Source organism: Suncus etruscus, chromosome 3 (assembly GCF_024139225.1).
Source record: "Suncus etruscus isolate mSunEtr1 chromosome 3, mSunEtr1.pri.cur, whole genome shotgun sequence".
NCBI lineage: Eukaryota > Metazoa > Chordata > Mammalia > Eulipotyphla > Soricidae > Suncus > Suncus etruscus.
In genome coordinates, this window is record NC_064850.1 from 108055174 (window position 1) to 108074266 (window position 19093).

General features: G+C 38.9%; 1 protein-coding gene and 1 non-coding gene across 2 annotated transcripts in view; both read left to right on the forward strand.

The window, feature by feature from the left end:
* DCHS2 (dachsous cadherin-related 2) overlaps positions 1-19093 on the forward strand; it is a 273708-nt gene that overhangs the window by 42319 nt on the left and 212296 nt on the right. The gene's annotated exons all lie outside the window — the stretch shown is intronic.
* On the forward strand, positions 10165-10268 carry LOC126004810 (U6 spliceosomal RNA). Its single transcript, XR_007494059.1, has one exon. It is a non-coding gene; the product is annotated as a U6 spliceosomal RNA (small nuclear RNA).

Below are 19093 nucleotides of genomic sequence, written 5' to 3' on the forward strand. Positions count from 1 at the left end.
AAGTTTCCTATTCATTTTTTTCTATGTTGCTTTCTATGTCTAGAGGAACTTAAACTTTATTTTATTCTTTCTTGGGTGCATTTCTGCTGCCTGTTATATTCTGTGACCTACATTTATATCCTGAAACCTAAGCTGTTTTGCCCAGAAGACTATCCCCTGACCTTGGGCCTGGGGTTTTTTAGAGACACAATCTCCCACAATCTCCTAATGTCCTTACTTCTTAATACCATCCCATTGCAAATGAGGACTCTCTCTCTCTCTCTCTCTCTCTCTCTCTCTCTCTCTCTCTCTCTCTCTCTCTCTCTCTCTCTCTCTCTTTCTCTCTCTCTCTCTCTCTCTCACACACACACACAAACACACACACTCTCACTCACTTTTCTCTCCTCTCCATTCCCTACCCCCTCTTTCTCTTTGGGGTGAGGGGAATACTAAAATTGCAATTTTAGAGCTGCTTTCCTTAAGCTGAATTTGATCTGGAGTAGGTTAAGAATCCTACTTGAGCTTCCTCCAAGGTTTGCTCCCTCACTTCTCATGTTAGTTCTCTGCTCAGTGAATCACATCTTCTTTTACCCCTTTTAACTAATTTTAGGTTTTCATGGTCTGGTAGTTCAATTAGGTAGTGCTGGCACACAGTAATCAAGTTGTGCCCAGTCGTTGAAAGCTGAGTCTAAAAATAGGATTTGTGTGGTTTGTGTGAGTATTTTAGACTGTCCTATTATTTATCTTGTTCTTAATAAGCTTGTGTTGGTCACCTTTTCTCATCGTATTCCCTTCCTGAAAATGGAACAAAATAATAGTTGACATTTATTGAGTTCTTACTATGTGCTAAATGCTCAAATGTGTTTCATATGCAGTGTCTGACTAATCTGCACAAAATTCTTATGAAGTTGGTTCTGGTCTTAAACTCTTTTTATAAGAGTGGAAAAAGGAGGCTCATAGCAATAAAATAATGTGCCCAAGATCAAACGGGTTGTAAATGGTTCAGGCAGGACGCCTGTGTTGGGAATATTACAGCTGTTTGCAACTCTCTCAGGTGACAAAACTCTCTTAGCAGAAGGAGCTACATTTTATACTGGAAAACTTTTATATGAAACCAGAGTAAATCATTCACCAAAATGTGTCTAAGAAATGGGGAGGGAATTGGAGGTAGTTCAAACTGTGTTTAGTATTTATGCAAAAGGACTTCAACTTTTTGTTTGTTTTTTGGATCACAGTCAGAAGTGCTCAGGATTTCCTCTTGGCTCTATGATCAGGGTTCACTCCTGGTGGGTTCAGAGGACTATATAGGACGAACCCTGGTTGAATGTGTGCAAAAGAATAAACTTAATTGCTGTTCTATTGCTTCAGTTCAGGGCTTAAAAATTTTATATTATTAATAATAATAATACAGTTAAGGTAATGTGTATACAATTGTGTTTAGATGGTCTTGATATATACTGTTACCATTTTTAACTTTTCTGCAAAAGTCTCTCACTGAACTGAAAAAATAATCAAGTCTAATCTGTTTTAAGTAGCCTCTAAATTCAAACTCTGTGATTCTAATAGTCATTAAATTGGTTGTTTTGACTGAGAGTTTTAAATATGAAATCAGAATAATTGGTGTCAAAGAAGAGAGGGAAAGGGATGTTTCAATTTATAAATAGAACTAACTTGGAAGTTAGTTGCCCTGAGGTCGCCCAGTTATTCATAATAATAATAATACAATCAATATGCAAAAACAAGCACCAGTTCAACAAGTGTGAAATGACAGCCCTGGTATCTGCTGTGTTAATTGGGTTTCCAGATATCTGGAGACCTTTCCCTCTGGATTGTCTTGGTAAATTGGTAAATTAAATTAAATTGGTAAATTGATGGACTGAGCATCTCGGGAACTGAGAGTAACAACTGCCGGCAGTGGATGTCTTTCTCTTTGTCCTTCCCATCATGGGAGCCCTAAGAAGCCACTTGGTGGGGTGTGTGTGAACTCAGTAGGTTGCACGGGGGAAGCACAGGGTAGACAAAGCTGGACTGAGCAGTGACTGACTCAACACTTTTGGGGAAAGCTGCGGGCTCCTTTGCTTTTATGCCCTATTTTGTGCTCAGGTTTAATGACCCTTTCAAATCTTATGGATTCCCCTCCCCCCTTTATTTCAATGATACCAAAGTATTTTATGCTTGAAGACTTTGAAGGCAGGACTCTTTGATTCAGGTGTCTACATTTATAATCCCTTTCAGGAATTCAGGAATCTGTGGAGTATTGGAGAAAGAGGCTGTAACCTTAGAGTACAGTGCTTGATAACAACTGTTATAACAACTGTTAACTGATAACAACCAGTTTCAATCATTTTTAGAACCTGGGCTGGAGCTATAGTATAGCAGGTAGGGTCTTTGCTTTGCATTCAATCCCTGGCACCCCTGAGGGTACCCTGAGCACAAGTAGAAGTGATCTTTGAGCTCACAGACAGGAGTAAGCCCTGAGCAAGCTGGTTGTGACTCCAAAAACAAAATGCAATCGAAATAACTTTTAGACTCACAGGGCATAGAATTTAGAAGCTCCTTAAAATAGAAAATGAGACTTGTTTATTTTTTCAATATATTCATGTATGCATATATGCATATAGTTTATGTAGATATTTTGATTGACACATGGAGGATCATTTAACAGCTATTTAAATACAAATGTCTAGATTTTAATATAGTGCATACAAGAGATGACATTTTAGTTTATAATTGAGTTCATCACCTTTTTGAACTCCCAGAGCCTGAACCTGAGCAGGCAGTTATCACCCTGTGAACTTCAAAACAAACTAGGTGAATTTCATGATGAGAAATGCTGTGAAGCACTTTTAAGATAAATAATAACAATTAGCATTTCTTTGTGAAATGAAGGCTTGAAGAGAAATATCATCGCAGCTGCTTTTCCGTTTGTCCTTGGGAATCATGAAGCTTCCACATAGTAAGTTTATGAACCAAGTAACTTGATTCTATAATGAAAATTCCATTCTTTGGGAAATATGCATCTGATTTTCTATTTAAACAGCAAATTAGATGCAGAAACTCGGAAACTAACTGCTTCTGTTTGTGAAAAAATCCTGTTCCAAATAGAAACATTTAATTTTTAGTGTATTCCAAATTCTTTATAACTAACCCCATTCGTGTTCTATAACTATCCCAGCAAGAGGAAGAATATAGCTATAGTTTCCATAAAAAGAACTCATCTGATATGTATTTAGGTACTGAGTGATAGTGGGGAAAAAATACCAATCCCCAAAGTTAAATAAAGAAGGTCAGGGCATGGTTGAGGCAGTGGCAATGATGGAATTTTTTTTTGGGGGGGGGGCGGTTTTTGGGTCACACCCGGCAGTGCTCAGGGGTTATTCCTGGTTCCAGGCTCAGAAATTGCTCCTGGCATTCACGGGGGACCATATGGGACGCCGGGATTCGAACCGATGACCTCCTGCATGAAAGGCAAATGCCTTACCTCCATGCTATCTCTCCAGCCCCGCAATGATGTAATTTTGCTGGGAGTTCTTTGATTTTACTTGTGGAATCAATCGGCAGTTTTCCAGGTCAGTAATTTTAAAGTTGGGGTCCCTTCCCTACATCATCCTCATCACTAAACTTGTTAATTCCTGGATTTCATGCCCAGAATTATGGAAATAAAAGTCTATAATAGAAGGTCTCCAGTTGATTCTGTGGATCCTTGAATAATCACTCTCTCTTTCCAATTTAGAGCACTCTGTAATAAGCCAGGTGTTGGCAGATGGTATAAATATAAATAATCTAAAAAAAAATTAAAACAAGAACAAAATTGCAAACTATGACTACTACTACTACTGCTGGTGGCTTAATTGTGGGAAGCCCCTTGGGGGGGAGAGAAAGAGGGGGAGGGATTCACACCAGCATTATTAAGATAAAGCTGAGTCCAGCTTAGGAGGGATGGCATCTGTCATTCTTTGTTTTGCCAGGTATGTGGTAATGATAGTGCAAGAGACCAGACAAGGGGAAGGGGCACTACTTGTTTAAATGGAGCTCGTTTCATCCATGCTATGTTAGAAGATTAAAGAGTACAATCAATATGAGAACGATCTGCATGTTGAAACCATTACATAAATGCCACCTGTGCATTTGGTGGGTCCAGAAATATTCAACTGCTACAGGTGCTAGGGAGTTAACATGAAAGTGGCCCAATCCCAGATTCTCACTATGCCAGCCTGTACTGTTGCAGTGAAATAGGTCTGGATCAAGGAGCCTTCGAGGAGTACAGCAAACCCTCACTTAAATTGGTGAATAGAAACAGTAACTTTTATTTATTGGGGGGGGCACATCTGGTAGTGCCACTGGGTATGGCCCCCAAACCAAAAATAAAGTGAAGTCAGGCCTTTTTGGAATAAAATGGATAGAATGCGATGTTTCTGCTCAATGAAAGTAAGGGAAGTGTCACTGATGGTTTAATTTACATTGCACTATATACTAAAACAAATGAACTGGCAAACACAACAAAGCTAATTTGGAGACATGGTGAGAACTATGGTTATCAACAGAGGGAAGAAAGATGTGAGGAATGAGTGAAGGGATGTTTTTTATGAGGTGACACTAAATTTTGATAGTGGATGTTGTGAATCTTAAACACAAAGGTGTTAAGGTAGACCCCTAAGGTTCTGTAAGATTGTAAATTAACAAAAATTATTTTTAAAAAATAAGAAAAAAAGAGGTTTTGGAAAAGACATGAACCTAATGTGGAGGGACTCAAAAGTATTTTGTTTTTAGGAAATAATTTCTGGGTTGGTGCTGTGGGACTAGTCCCACTGATGCTTGGGGACAATTCTCTGGCCCTTTAAGCTACCTCTCTGGCCTTAGGACTTAACAATTTTTTTTTGTTTTGTTTTTGGGTCACACCCATCGGTGCTCAGGGGTTACTCCTAGCTGTCTGCTCCTGGCAGGCACGGGGGACCATATGGGACACTGGGATTCAAACCAACCACCTTAGGTCCTGGATCAGTTGCTTGCAAGGCAAACACCACTGTGCTATCTCTCTGGGTCCAGGACTTAACAATTTTACAAAGAAGAAAAAATTAAGTCTCTTTTTCTCTCTTCATTTTATCTCTCTTATTCTCTTGATTTTTTTTGGGGGGGGCACATCCAGCAGTACTCAGGGGTTACTCCTGGATCTACATTTAGCATTCACTCCTGGCCAGCTCAGGTGACTATATGGGGGTGTTGGATATGGAACCTGGGTTGATCACATACAAAGCAAACATCTTACCTGCTGTACTATTGCTCCTGTCCCCAATTAAATATCTTCTAAAAATTTAGTTCAAGTATGTATAAACATTCTGAAGGACAAATATATATTACTTTGTAATAGATAATTGCTGTTCAAATTTAAAAGAAAGTGGAATGTATTTAAGAAGTAAAGAGATGACCATTAGCCATCAACTCTCTAGAGGTACTAGTTTTCTCAGAGTGTTCAGGTCATCAGAGAACTAGTGTATATTTTTTCAAATAGGACATTGTTTTTACTCACTGTAGAGTTCATATGCAGACTTTAAGTAATTATTTTTATTTATATTGATATATCAAGTACTGTGCTCTCTTCAAGGAGAAAATACTAGATCTTAAAGTTCAGCTAGACAAGGTATATATTTTTTTTAGTTTTAGAGAGAGCCTTCTTTAGGTTTCTTTTCATCTTACTCCAGTAATGTGATTATTTATAGTGGCCAAAAAATCATAGTTGAGCAGGCACTAACTTCCCGTGACATTCTGTGTCAAGAGGAAAGACAGCCTGGAAGAATAATACATCAAAGTGTTATTATGTGGGGTCTTGTCCTCTGTCTGCCACATTGTAAGGGTGGGCTTTAACTAAAATGTAAATGACACCAATATCATGGAGTGTTTTGTCTTTGTTTTTTTTAAAACCTTCACTGAATTTCCACTGACAGCCATTTTCTTATCTTCTGCCAAGTAGAACCAATACAAACCTATATCACAGACTGTTTTGATAATTAAATGAATAAATGTGTGTAAAAAGAATTCCCAAACCCAGAAATGCCAGTCCTGTTCCATAGATGGTGGGAATTTCTATCACAAAATACCTTATACTTTTAAAGCAGGATTCAAAAAATGCTTCAAGTATTTAATTTTTCCATTCTCATCTATTCCTTCCGACATTATTTCCCATGACAATTTATGAAGTCAGATGAGTCTTTGTTTATATAAAGTGGCTCAGGTCCAGTTATTCTCCTGAGTTGGCCTGGATCATTATCAAGTGAGTTTATTCCAGAACTTAAATGGATGCTGAACAAGTTATGAGTTTGAAGCAAGAAATCAGATGTTACCAAAATGAGCATCACAGCAAAAAGATCTAGGCTTGATGAACTGAATGGCAACAGGGATTTGAAGATGTGTGGAAGATTGTTTACTACATTGGCTTCTGGCATTCTTAGAGACAAATTGAATGTTTATCTGTAGAACTCTTGTATTTAAAATCTCTGACTTCATCCGTTCTTAAGCAGCTGCCTCACATTAACATCTCTGGAAGGAAACTTTGCAGTAACACATCTTGACAAGAGCAGTTTGAATGCTGTGACTCAGTATAAAAACAGAAGTCGATTCTGCTTCACGTATTAAATCAATGAGACTTGGCCTCTAATCCCTTTAAATCCAGGTCATAGAGTTGGTTCGAATGGGTGATTTTAACAGTGAGGCAGATGATTCTCCCTGTGAAAACTACTATCAAATGTTGCTGGCTTCACTGCCAACACCTTAGAGGACACGGTTATCCTCACTTTTTTTTTTTTTTTTTCACTTTTATTAGTGGGCCACACTGCCTGGTATTCCTGAATCTGAGCTCAGAGATTTCTCCTGACAGGCTCAGAAATATTATGGAGTGTCAGGGATCAAAACCATGTGGACCACATACAAGGCAAGTGACCTACTGTACTTTCACTCCAGTTCTAATTATTCTCACTTTTATCAAAAAGAAACATTCCAAAGCATGGACTTCTCATGCATTTGGAGGTGCCTGAAGATTGAAACAATTTTGGGGGGCACCTCTAAAGTGATGCTCAGGAAGCCTGACCCTGCCATGTTGGGGATATCTAGGCCACCCCAGGAATGCCGGTGGCCTCTAGGGCTATACCAAGCAATATTCAATGAACTATGTGGTGCCGGGGCTCTGACTAGGCTCAGTCATGTGCAAAGCATGCACCTCAACACCTGTACTCTCTACAGTCTTTGGAAGATATTGAAAGGTGGAGAAAGCATAGAGAATATGGATGTGGGTGACTAGAAGAGATAATCCTGAGTAGGAAGAGAAGGCGGATAGGATGGATGAGTGTGAGGAATATACAGGTGCCATCAACATCTTTATCTGTTCTGTGGATTTTCCTGGGTGTAGGGTCCAGAGTGCTACAAAAACAAAATAAATACATTGCTGTTAATAATGTAATTCAGAATACATATGACCTTGCATGTAATTTTTATTCAGCTCAACAGTAGCACAGTATTTTTAAAACTATAGCTGATTCTTAGATATTCTTAGGTAAGTTGATGGCTAACTGATCTTTATAGTTAAAATATAAAATGAACAAACAGAACAAAGCAAAACAGAACAAGCTCTACAATTCAGAGAACAGATGGGTGATTACCTGATGGGGAAGGGGGTGGGAAGATGGGTGAATGAAAAAGCCCATTTGTTAGTTGTGAGGTATTGGATAAAAAGTAGAGGCTATGTTGGGATCAGCATGCAGAGTATAAAGATGTTGAATTATAATACTGTAGACCCAAAACCTTAATAAGTATTTAGTAATAAAAGATACCATTTCTTTTGAATGACTTAAGAATGCTATTCAGAATAATAAAATTGTTTAGAAAGTGTGTACATGTGTGTATCTGTATGTGGAGTCTCTTATTAGGCAGGTGTGACATCTTTCCATGGTTGGGTCCAGGAGAGTAATCGTACAGAATATAGGATGAGGGAGCAGAAATCAATGGAATGGAGAGGTGATGACACTTGTCAAAAGAAAAAAGAGAAAGAATTAGGTGAAAGAGCCTAAAACTTTGATTAAAAACCTTGGTCTGGGGCTGGACAGATGGTCCAGCAGGTAGGGCATTCGCCTGTATACAGTTAAGTGGGTTTGATTCCCAGCATCCATCCTTGAGCCCACCAAGAGGGATTCCTGAGTGAAAGGTCAAGAGTAACCCTTGAGCACTGTTGAGTGTGGTTCCCAAATAAAACAAAACTTTTGGAACTGACTTTGGGGTACCCTTGATCAAAGATGGCCTAGTGGAGTCTCTTATTAGGCAGGTGTGACATCTTAGTACTCCTCTGCACTCAGTCACTAGAGGGAGCTGGCTTTGGCCAGCAGAATGGGGGACTGATTTCCATCCAGGAAGAAGGATCTGAGACATTCATTTTTAAACCCATCACACTCATTTTGTAATGAAATGAACTATAAATTATTTTTAAGCATTCACCAATCTTTATAAACCAATGTTCAAAATATTATTGCTGGTCAATGGATTGTACTAGAAAACATGAAGCCATTTGAAGTCATAAAATAGCTGATGGGAGGGCCAGAGAGATAGCATGGAGGTAAAGCATTCGCCTTGCATGCAGAAGGATGGTGGTTCAAATCCAGGCACCCCAATTGGTCCCCTGAGCCTGCCAGGTTCAATTTCTGAGTGTAGAGCTAGGAGGAACCCCCGAGCGCTGCCAGTGTGACCCAAAAACAAACAAAGTAGCTGATGGGGAATTGGTTTGTCCTGTCAACTGAGAGTGTCATCTAATTTTATTTGAAGATTTTTGATTTGTGATTACATTTCAGTGTTTGTTTTTATCCCTAAGATTTTTCATTCTAATATCTAGAAGTAGTTCTTTCTATTAAAACTCTTTATCTAATTTTGAATAGAATGCAAATTTATTTTTTAAAAACTAAAAATTTATGTATTTATGTTGGTTTTGGGCCACACCTGGTAGTGCTCAGGGCTTAGTTTTGCCTCTGTGCTCAGGCTCAAAAATCACTCTTAGTGGGATTGAGGACCGCTTGCTGGGGATTAAACCTGGGTTAAATGCATACAAGGCAAGCATCTGATTTGTTGTATTATTTATTTGCCCCCCCCCAAACTAAAAAAATTTAAAAAAACCTTTACTAAATGGAAATAAAAGCCATTCTTTATCCCACCATAAAAATACATGTTCATTTAGTGGCATATGGCATCTCTTCTATGACTTGTAAAAGGTGTGAACTAACAGGAATTGGTATCTGTAAGTCACCGAATTAGTGACTATGCCTTGTAGAAAATGCCAGCCCCCTCCCCAGAAACATGTCAGCTATGACCAGGTTTTAGTGATGTGACAGATCTATTGTGCTCAGAGGCAAGCTCTTGCTAAGAGAAGAAATATCAGATCTAGATGAACTTGATCCAGAGAGAAAGCTCCAACTACCTCTCTTTGTGCCTTGTAGACACATCTAATGGTGCTGGCACTGTGGAACTCAATGTTGGGACCCCACCAAAACCAGTTTTCAAAATGCCATGACCTATAGTATAGCTTTGGAATGAGAACAGTGTCCCATGTACTGAGGAAGATGGAAAGGGACTGCCTTACCTGGGTTCCATATATGTTCTGAGAGCTGCCCTTGATGTTGAATAGTGTTGGTGAAACAGGGCCAGCACTGATGGAGCCCTGACAATACATGGAGGTGCTTAGCAAGCTCGAGACTGTTCAACAGTTGCCTGGAAGATCTCTGGAAATAGTTGGCTGCAGCAGGGTTGTTGGCAAGTACACAGGCATCTGGCGAGGTCCGGAAGGAAGGCAATATTAGAGCGCCTGCTTGAGAAGCTGGTCTGAGGCCTTTGTAGCTGGGCCCTTGCTACAACTCATCTAGGGAGTATGTTCCATGCAGCTGGAGAGAGCTATTCAGGAAGAAGCTGTGTGTGTAGGGGGAGGGAGAACACGTGTCACATTTACAAAATCAGAGTTAATGGAGATCACTATATTTTCTAAATTCTGCTTTTCATTTAACAATATAGTGGAATGGTATTTGCACAAATCATTAGAATTTCCTAGAAAACCAGAGATTAAAAAAGGTTCAGATATTTTAAGATATATGTATGCTACCTTGAACTGAATTGTCATATTTATTTCACTTCTGTTTTTAGATTTTGAATTTTTGTACCTCCGTGCTCGCTTCGGCAGCACATATATTAAAATTGGAACGATACAGAGATTAGCATGGCCCCTGCACAAGGATGAATTTTTGTACCTTCATACTTTGTTTTACTTTTTCACTTAGACAATGTTTAAGTTTTTGTTTTGATTTTATATGTTTAAAGCACAATGAATATGATTACACTTAATAGCCTATCTAGAAGAATTCTTTGAAGCAAATTCCTCCAATGAGATTGCTGAGCAAAGGATATCCCATATCAATATTGTGACTTATCACCTAATGATTTTCAAGATAATTGTCCCATAGGCATAACACAAAGGATTGTCAGAATTAATTTAATCACTGTAGGCACTTCAAAAATAACTTCTAATTCCATATAGGAAGATACTAGATGGTTTGGATTTTCTTCTTCTGTGTTTTCGTTTCGTTTTCTTTTCTTTTTTGTTTTGTTTTTGGGTTATAACTGGTGGTACTCAGAATTTACTCTTGGCTTTGTGCTGGAATCACTCCTGGTTAGAGTGGGGGAACCCGAGGGGGATCTGATATTGAAATCTGGTATCAAATCCAGGTCAGTTGCATGCGAGGGGCTCAGACTGTACTATTTCTCTGGCCCCATTGTTTAGGTTTATTGTTTTTCTGCTTTTATCCCATTTTTATTAGATATCAGTACTATTCATAAGGATTGAAGAATTCTTTTAATATTATGCATATCAGCCTTTTGCATTCTTTTTATCTCCATTATGCCCTTTGCCTTTTAATTTTATTTGCAACATCTTTAAAATGTAGGATTTTAAAGCTTTTATGGAAGAAGATTCTTCTCTCTTTTCCTCTGTGACTTCTTGGATCCCACATCCATGGATGAAAAATATCAGTTAAGTGCTTGGAATAAAGTCAAGTTGGAGCCTCAAATTAAGCCACATGCCAAAATTAATTCCAGCTGGAATAAGCAATTAAATATAAAAGGAACCATAAAATTCTGTTTGCCATAAACAGGGATTTGTTGGTCCCCATCTCTGTCTGGTTGGTTGCTGTTTAAGTCATCCTTACTGTGCACAGCAGGAGGAGGAGTCCAAGCCTGTGTGCAAGCCCTTCTCTGAAGAGGTTCGAAAGTCTGACCTCTGGATCTGCCAGCCAGAAGCCCATGCATCCCAGCTCCTGTTGCATCATCCTGGGTCAGTGCCAAAGGAAATTGTTTCTGGAAACTTTGAAGTAGTCTGTAACTTTGCTTTTGCTAGGAGAGGTAAACAACTCCTTCTGATTGCAAACATTTTACCCCCTTAAAGTTATTTTTGCCTCCCTTTTTTTGTATCTAAGATGAAACATGGTGGCTATGCCTAGTGCCTTTCTAGGTGGTGCCCCAAAGCCTCTGAGCCTTAGGCCTTTGAAGTATCCTGTTCTTTACGCGGGTCAATTTCTGCAAGAATTCCTGTCGCATAGAAGAGGGATTTTGAGGATTGCCTGTTCATCTCTGCAAGAAGCAGCTCCTTCTTGAGGCATCCAAGCATCAGAACCCACTTGCCTTGTTTGACTCTAGAATCAGGCCTGGATTTCAGTTTGCAGCTGACTGTGAGATTACCGCGCGTTATGCTTGTACACAACTCAGTTCATCTGAACTGTTGCCTGAGGATTTTTAGAATGCCTAGCTCTCCATTCCATTGGAAGTGCTTATGCATGTCCTTTTTGCTGTTTGAAAAGCTATTATCCCCAGGACAATGCTTCCATAATCATCAAATAAAAACCCTCCAGCTGCCCGGATCCACCACCCTTCTATTTGTAAAAAGTAACAACTATGGCTGCTATTTCTCCTAACAGTTTTCTTTTGGCACACTCATTTAAACTCTGGTTAGTTTCAGAAATCCGGGGTTAGTTGAATGACTACATTTTTCATATGAGAGATATATGAGAAGAATTCAACTTTTGATGTGTTAAGCTTCCTTAGTAGAGCTTGTTTAAACTTTTGAAAAGCTAAAATGTGCTACATACTTTGTTCTGAATTCTATTCACTACACAAACAATAAATATGTATTCTTTGAACTTCAGTATCAACTTAGCAGACTGGTATCTGTGTGAGCCGAAAATGACTCATTTCTCATATTTAAAGTGATTATTATTTGATGAAACTTTTATTGCTTTCATATGCATATATTGCATATATGGTGTGTGGATGTGATGAGACACAAGTTGAAATATGCTTCAATATTGTCAGTCATATTTAAGAAAATTGAAACATTACTGTAAATTAGTTATATATTATTGAGATAATTTAAAATCCTTTTCAGGTACTTATTCCCATTATATATATGATGACAGTTGTTTGATTTGGTGTTTGCCTGTGATATATCATATATGCTAGATGACATTATTCTAATGGTCTACCTTCTCTGGTAGACCTACCTAGTTCTGGGCCCCACTCAAAACTAGCAACTGTTTGACCCTTTCAGTAATTGGTCTGTTGGACACCTCACCTAAGTGAGATAGTTATTCTCTTCAAAATGCAAAGGCCCTTTCATGAATCCTATGAGCAATAACAGCAATGGCTGGGGAAATAGCAGTGGCTGGTGAATGCTATGGTTAGGGTGAGAGTTTTACATAACGGATTATTCTGTCCACAGGGTTATTAAATTCTCATATATCTTTTAAATGTCAGGGTACCCTTTGGTGAGCATTCCCATGGACACATATATCTTTAAGGATTAGTTTTCTCATTCAAAGAATCATGTATTTCTTCTCCAGACCTCTTCCTTACCAGTTTTCCAATCATTTTCTTTCCAAGTTCCTGACCATCCAGCCAAACCATTGGTCACAGCCCATCAATCAACATAAACTCACATCTCTGTTCATTACTCCTTCTAAACAAAATGAATAACCAGCATTGCCGGAAGTGCCGACCATTTGGAGGTCTTGCAGAGAATTTCATACAGGGACTGAATGCTACAGCTGCTCACTCTCAGATGGTGTCTTCACATGCCTTGGAACCTTTTGGAAAGCAATTCTGGATTTTCTCTCCTTCAAAAAAACCCACAATAAAGCTATAGGATGGGTGAGGAGAGAGAAGGTGAGGTAATTGGAGTGGGAATTGGGGAGATATTTGGGGTGTACACAAGTCTCTGACTGTGCTTTGGGACCACTTGAATCTCATAGGTAACTTCCACGTAACATTGGAGTTTTGATCTGAACACCTGACTTTATTTTTTGGAGAGTCAACACACACCCCATTTATGATGGATAGGCAGCTCAGGTCCAGGGAGTTCATGCCCATGGTTATGGCAAGTAATATCTAAGGACAGTGTTTCCCGGAGTGGGTGAAGCGCCTCCTGGAACCATCCAGGGGTGTGGTCAGTTTACTATGCACATGGAAAATGCTTTCTGTTTTCTCAAAGAAAGTAGATTTCCAGAGGTCTCTAACTGATTTTTTTTCCTAAAAAAGGATGTGGAAGGTTAGGCCAGAGCAATAAGATAGAGGGGTATTATGGCATTTGCCTTGCATTTGACCAACCCAGATTCGATACTCAGCATCCCTACATCCCCTAAGCCCCCCAGAAGAAATTTCTGAATGCAGAGCCAGTAGTAACCTCTGATCACTGCCAGGTGTGGCCCCAAAATCAAAGGGAAAAAGTATTTGGAAGGCCAAGTAAGTTTAGGATCTTTGGTTCAGTTTATATGAAGTCCCAATAGCTAGCAAAAAGCTTTTATCAGAGAATGGAAGGTTTTGCTTCAATCCAAAGTATCTGTGCTGTGTGATTTACTCACAGAGTTCTGAGAAACAGTTCATATAGCATCTGTATCTGTAACCAATCCTATAGACACTGTTGGATCCATTGGACCAAGTGATGGCTAGCTTCTGCAACAGCCTGGATGTAATGCAGAGCCTTGCCCAGTTCTGGGCCCCACTCAAAATTAGCATCTGGTTGAATTTCTCAGTAAATGGTCCAGGACAGCTCACCAAAGCGATGTTTTGTTGTCTCCAAAATGCTGGGCAATCTTGCCTTCTCTTTGGTTCTAGGATGGGCTAGATACAACAACTTGTCCTCTATCTTTGATGTGATATTTTGACATCCCACATACCACTGGACTACTACAAAGTCTGAGGAAGAAGGCTTAAAAATTTCTTGGATGTGTTTTTTACATTATGATAAAGAGATAGCCTACCTATAAGTCTGGAGTGGATCCTAGTACTGGGAGCTTTCTGTCATTGCCCGGAAGTTCATAAGTCAGAATAAATATTTTTATTAATATTATTTCCTGGAATTATTAATGGAAGCAAGTACCATCCGTGACATAGTCTAAATAGTAACTCTAATATTCTAAAGATCTCTGTAGTATTTAAGAGACTATGACTATAAAGTGAAGCAAAGATAGTAAAAACTCTGGATTCTCCCTCTTTTTTGCCACCCCAGATCTTTGGAATACTAGGATATAACAAAAGAATGCTCTATAACAAAATAATTCTCTTTTCATCTCTGTTATTTCCCTTCTCCACTTTTTCTCTTTGGATTCCCAGCCAACAGAGAATAGGTCACCTTCTTCTGCTGCTGTCTTCAGTCCCAAATGAAAATAGTTCTTTAATTGTTTTCTTCTGGAACTCTTGTCTTTATATATATATATATATATATATATATATATATATATATATATATATACACACACACACATACATACAAAAAGAATAGACAGGGGATTGCCAAACTGCTCAGAGTCTCATGTTTGTTGGGGGTCAGGAGGTGGGAAACCTCTGATGTTTATATACTTAGGTTTCTTACTTAGTTGCAAATGCCATGGAAAAGATAAAAAAAATACAATGAAAGGCAAGAAAAGAATGCCAGGAAGGGGAATTTTCAACACTATCTTTTGTTTTACAGTAAGCTATGACTAATATAAATAAATTTAACAGTTATTGGAAACTATCAAACACCTCATTGACATATGTTTTGCCAGTTATTTGTGGATTAAGTATTGGAGATAAAGATGTTTTTAAGAGTGGCTTTATTTTTATTTTATTTTATTTTTTGTTTCTTTTTGGGGAGGGTGTCACACCTGGCAGTGTTCAGGGGTTACTCCTGCTCTGGGCTCAGAAGTCGCTTGTGGCAGGCTCGGGGGGGACCATATGAGATGTTGGGATTCGAACCATTGTCTGTCCTAGGTTGCTGTGTGCAAGGCAAACACACTACTGCTGTGCTATCTCTCCGGTCCCTATTTTTACAATTTTAAACCTTTTTTATACCTGTAGGGCTAAGACATGGACAAATCAAAATTAAGTTTAAAGAAAGAAAAAGTTACAAACTTATATAAAGCATGAATGGCCGCCTTGAAATAACCACAACACCCATGCTATTGTCAGCTTTTTAGATATTTGACAAAACATACACATTTTCTTGTCATATCTTATGCTCTTCCTCAGCAAGGTTGTGCAGGAACCAGGAGGGAAAAGGAAAGGCATTGACAATCTTTAGTTTGATCTTGAACTTTTGATCTCGTTTTATGAAGGCCCTATAAGGGAAGAGCCTCATGTATAAACACCAGGAGGAGTGCAGGTCACTGACACCCCCCACCTCCCGTGTGGTTTAGGTCTAGGTTCACCCACCAGCCAATCACACTGCAGGAAGCTGAACATCAGTTTTCAAGAGTCCAAGTATGGTGAATAATCGGAACACACTGTTTGCAAGGAGGATAGAGAAGTCTTGATTGAAAACATGTTCATGAAGCTGCAATCTGCAAGGAGGATAGAGAAGTCTTGATTGAAAACGAGTTCATGAAGCTGCAATCTGATGGGTGGGTCTAAGTCCTCACCTTTAGATGTTGCACCTGTCCCTTGACAGCACACCTTGAAGGCAGAGGAAAGATCAAGGCACTGTTCTTTGAGTCTACAAGCAACGAGAAGTGGTGAGAGAGCTGGAGGCCATATGAAGGAATTTTGATCTTTTATAAAAATAATCCCAATGTATTTAAGCAGTCGGTCACAAGAAACCCCTCTTTGGAGGCAGGAGTGATGGCAGGGAAATAAATAAATAGGAATTTCCTCAAATTCCAAGTTTGTCAGAACTTAAAGTTCAACATGAACTGGAAATGCTGCTTAAGTAGTAAAGCACATACCTTGCAGATATGAGGTCCTGGGTTTTGTCTTGAGAAACAAATGCTCCTCTCCCCCAGAAACAGTGCAAGACATCTCCCCAACAATGAAAAAGATGCAGAAATTCAGCATAGAAAATTAAAATCTTTGAAAATAGTATTGCAAAACAACAAACCTTCTTAAAAACATGCGGATTCTATTAGATATAATTAAAGAACTTGTGGAGATCTTTTAAAAAATACATGTAAATTTTATTTATGAGGAGTTATACAGAGAACACCTGCATACTCTCAGTTTCCTCCTTTGGTTACATTGTGAAAAAACTCACATTTTGTAATATAATCTCACACCAAGGATATTAACATAGCTATACCTCATTCATTTTGATTTCTCTAATTTTGCTTGTACTTACTATACTTCTGTGTATTCAGCTCGGTAAAATTTTGTCCCTTACCTAAAGCCTTAGTTAAAGTATTTTGACAAAAATTTAACCTTCTAATTTGGAAAAATTTAAATTCTAGATGAAGTAGTCAGTGAGGAAATAGAACCAATTTTGAGTCCTTATTTTTAATAGCCAGTTATTTGCCTAACTTTGAAATCTGGCCATTTCTTTGAGAAGTAGCATTTGAATACCAAGATGGAACTGAAGTGTGTCTGAGAATTCAGCACTGACTTTAGTCTCAGGCCTGGATTTGACTCCAGCAGATTCCTTCTCTGTGAGAGTCATTTCAGCCCCTCTCAGACTCTGTGTCCTCATCTGTAAAGCAGGACTTTCCAAAGTTGTTCTAAAGAATAATAAACTACTTAAGTGAGAGATATCATGCTCTGGAATAAATGTTTTCAACACTATAAAACATTCATTAGTGAAAATTCCAGGAATGGTTTTGAGACTTTTCTTTATTGGGTATAAAACAAGATTTTCTCTCGAAAGTAGGTCTTTGATATCATTTATGTTTGCTATCTAATGTTTGGTATCTAATTCATGTTTGGTATCAAATCTAAATATGTTGGTGTCTGTTTGTCTCTTAGGGATATAGTGCCTCTAATAAAAGAATTTTTATTTCAAAGCCATGCTAAAAACTTTAAAGATAACCTATTTAACTTTTGAAGTTTTAATGTAAGCAATTATGGGTTAAATTGAAATATTTTCTATTTCCTGAGAAATCTGAGTAATTTATTAAGACCTGAGACTACAGACCTAACATGGGAGAGTTAGAGTGATTGTTGAAAAATAAGGTGAAGTATTTTTTCTGACAAGAAAATGAAGATAAAATTACAAAACTTTCTCTGTGGAATATTCTCATCCTCTATAAATTTAGTAAGGAATCACTTTTCCTGCTTGTACTTCAATCCTGGAGTCATCTTTCAGGGATGATGAGCACTTTTATGCATCAGGATTCTTTAGGCATTTCTCATTCTACTCAAGGGATGTGAACAGACTCATCCAGAAGGGCAGTTGACCTGAGCTGCTCTCTAAGGAAGGAAAGCACTCACACCACTGTTTGAGCCTGGGCTGAAGGGCCCTGAGAGGAATATGAAGAATGAAGTGTGTGGATTAATTTGTTTTCACTTAGTTATTTGTAAAAGTCACCTGGGAAATTGGTTACCTCCTGTCCTAACAATCCTGGCTAATGAGTCCCTATTTGCAGAGGATTTGTTTCTCAGACCCTTAAAATGAGAAACTTGGGCAGTCCTTCATTTAACAACATTCATTTGCTTTATTAGATTCCAGACTTGATTCTAAGGCACTACAGGTATCTCAAAGCCCCTGGTCTGGGTGATCATTGTAATGGGGGAAAGACAATAAAGTAACAATAAAGAATGATATTATCCAATATTCTTAGTAGAAGTAAAGCAAGAGGAGAGGACAGAGTGATGGGTGTTGTCTCTTTTAGAGAAGATGGTCACAAAGGCCTCTCTGATCAGAGATCTGAGGAAGAGATAAACCATCAGCCATGTGTATCTCTTTGTTGACAGCAGAGACAACTGAGCACCGTGAAGGAGAGCTTGTCTGCTGTGTCCAGGAGTTCTCTGGAACTTGTGTGACTGGACTTCAAAAGGAATACATAGTAAGCATGGGAGGGATTAGTTGTGAGAGTGATGAAGGGCCAGACATTTGCTCTGAGGCCTCCAGACAAAGGAATCTTCTTTAGTCTAAGAATGGAAGTGAGTGTGTGGAGGCTATTGGGGACCACAAAACAGTATTTCTTGATTATCATCCTGCATGGAGAAGTGGTGGGCTGGAATAAGAGATGATGTGTGGGGGCAGGACCCCAAGAGACAGGTCCATTAGGAAGCAGTTGCAGTGATGCAGGTGAGAGATAGTGGAGGCAGAATGAGAATTCTGACTCTGAGATGCTTCTCTGACAGAAGGCCAGACACTCTTTGCCAGCGGATTGGATATGGGGCTGTGGTAAACGAGCACTAATAATTAAGGTGGAAGAAAATGTACCCTGGTGAAGATTGTTGTACATTGTATGACTGTAATTCAATCATGAGCAACTGTAACTGTGAAACAAAAACTGTATTATGAAGAACCTTGTAACCATGGTGTTTAAATTAAAAAAAAAAATTCAGGGCCCAGAGAGATAGCACAGCGGTGTTTGCCTTGCAAGCAGCCGATCCAGGACCAAAGGTGGTTGGTTCGAATCCCGGTGTCCCATATGGCCTGCCAGGAGCTATTTCTGAGCAGACAGCCAGGAGGAATCCCTGAGCATCGCCGGGTGTGGCCCAAAAACCAAAAAAAAAAAAAAAAAATTCAGTAGAAAGAAGTTTCGGTGCAAAGACCTGGCTAAGAGGAAGATGCGAGGAGTTGATTTGGAGGCAAGTTTGATTTGAGATAGCTGCAAATATTAAAGTGAGAGGACAGTTA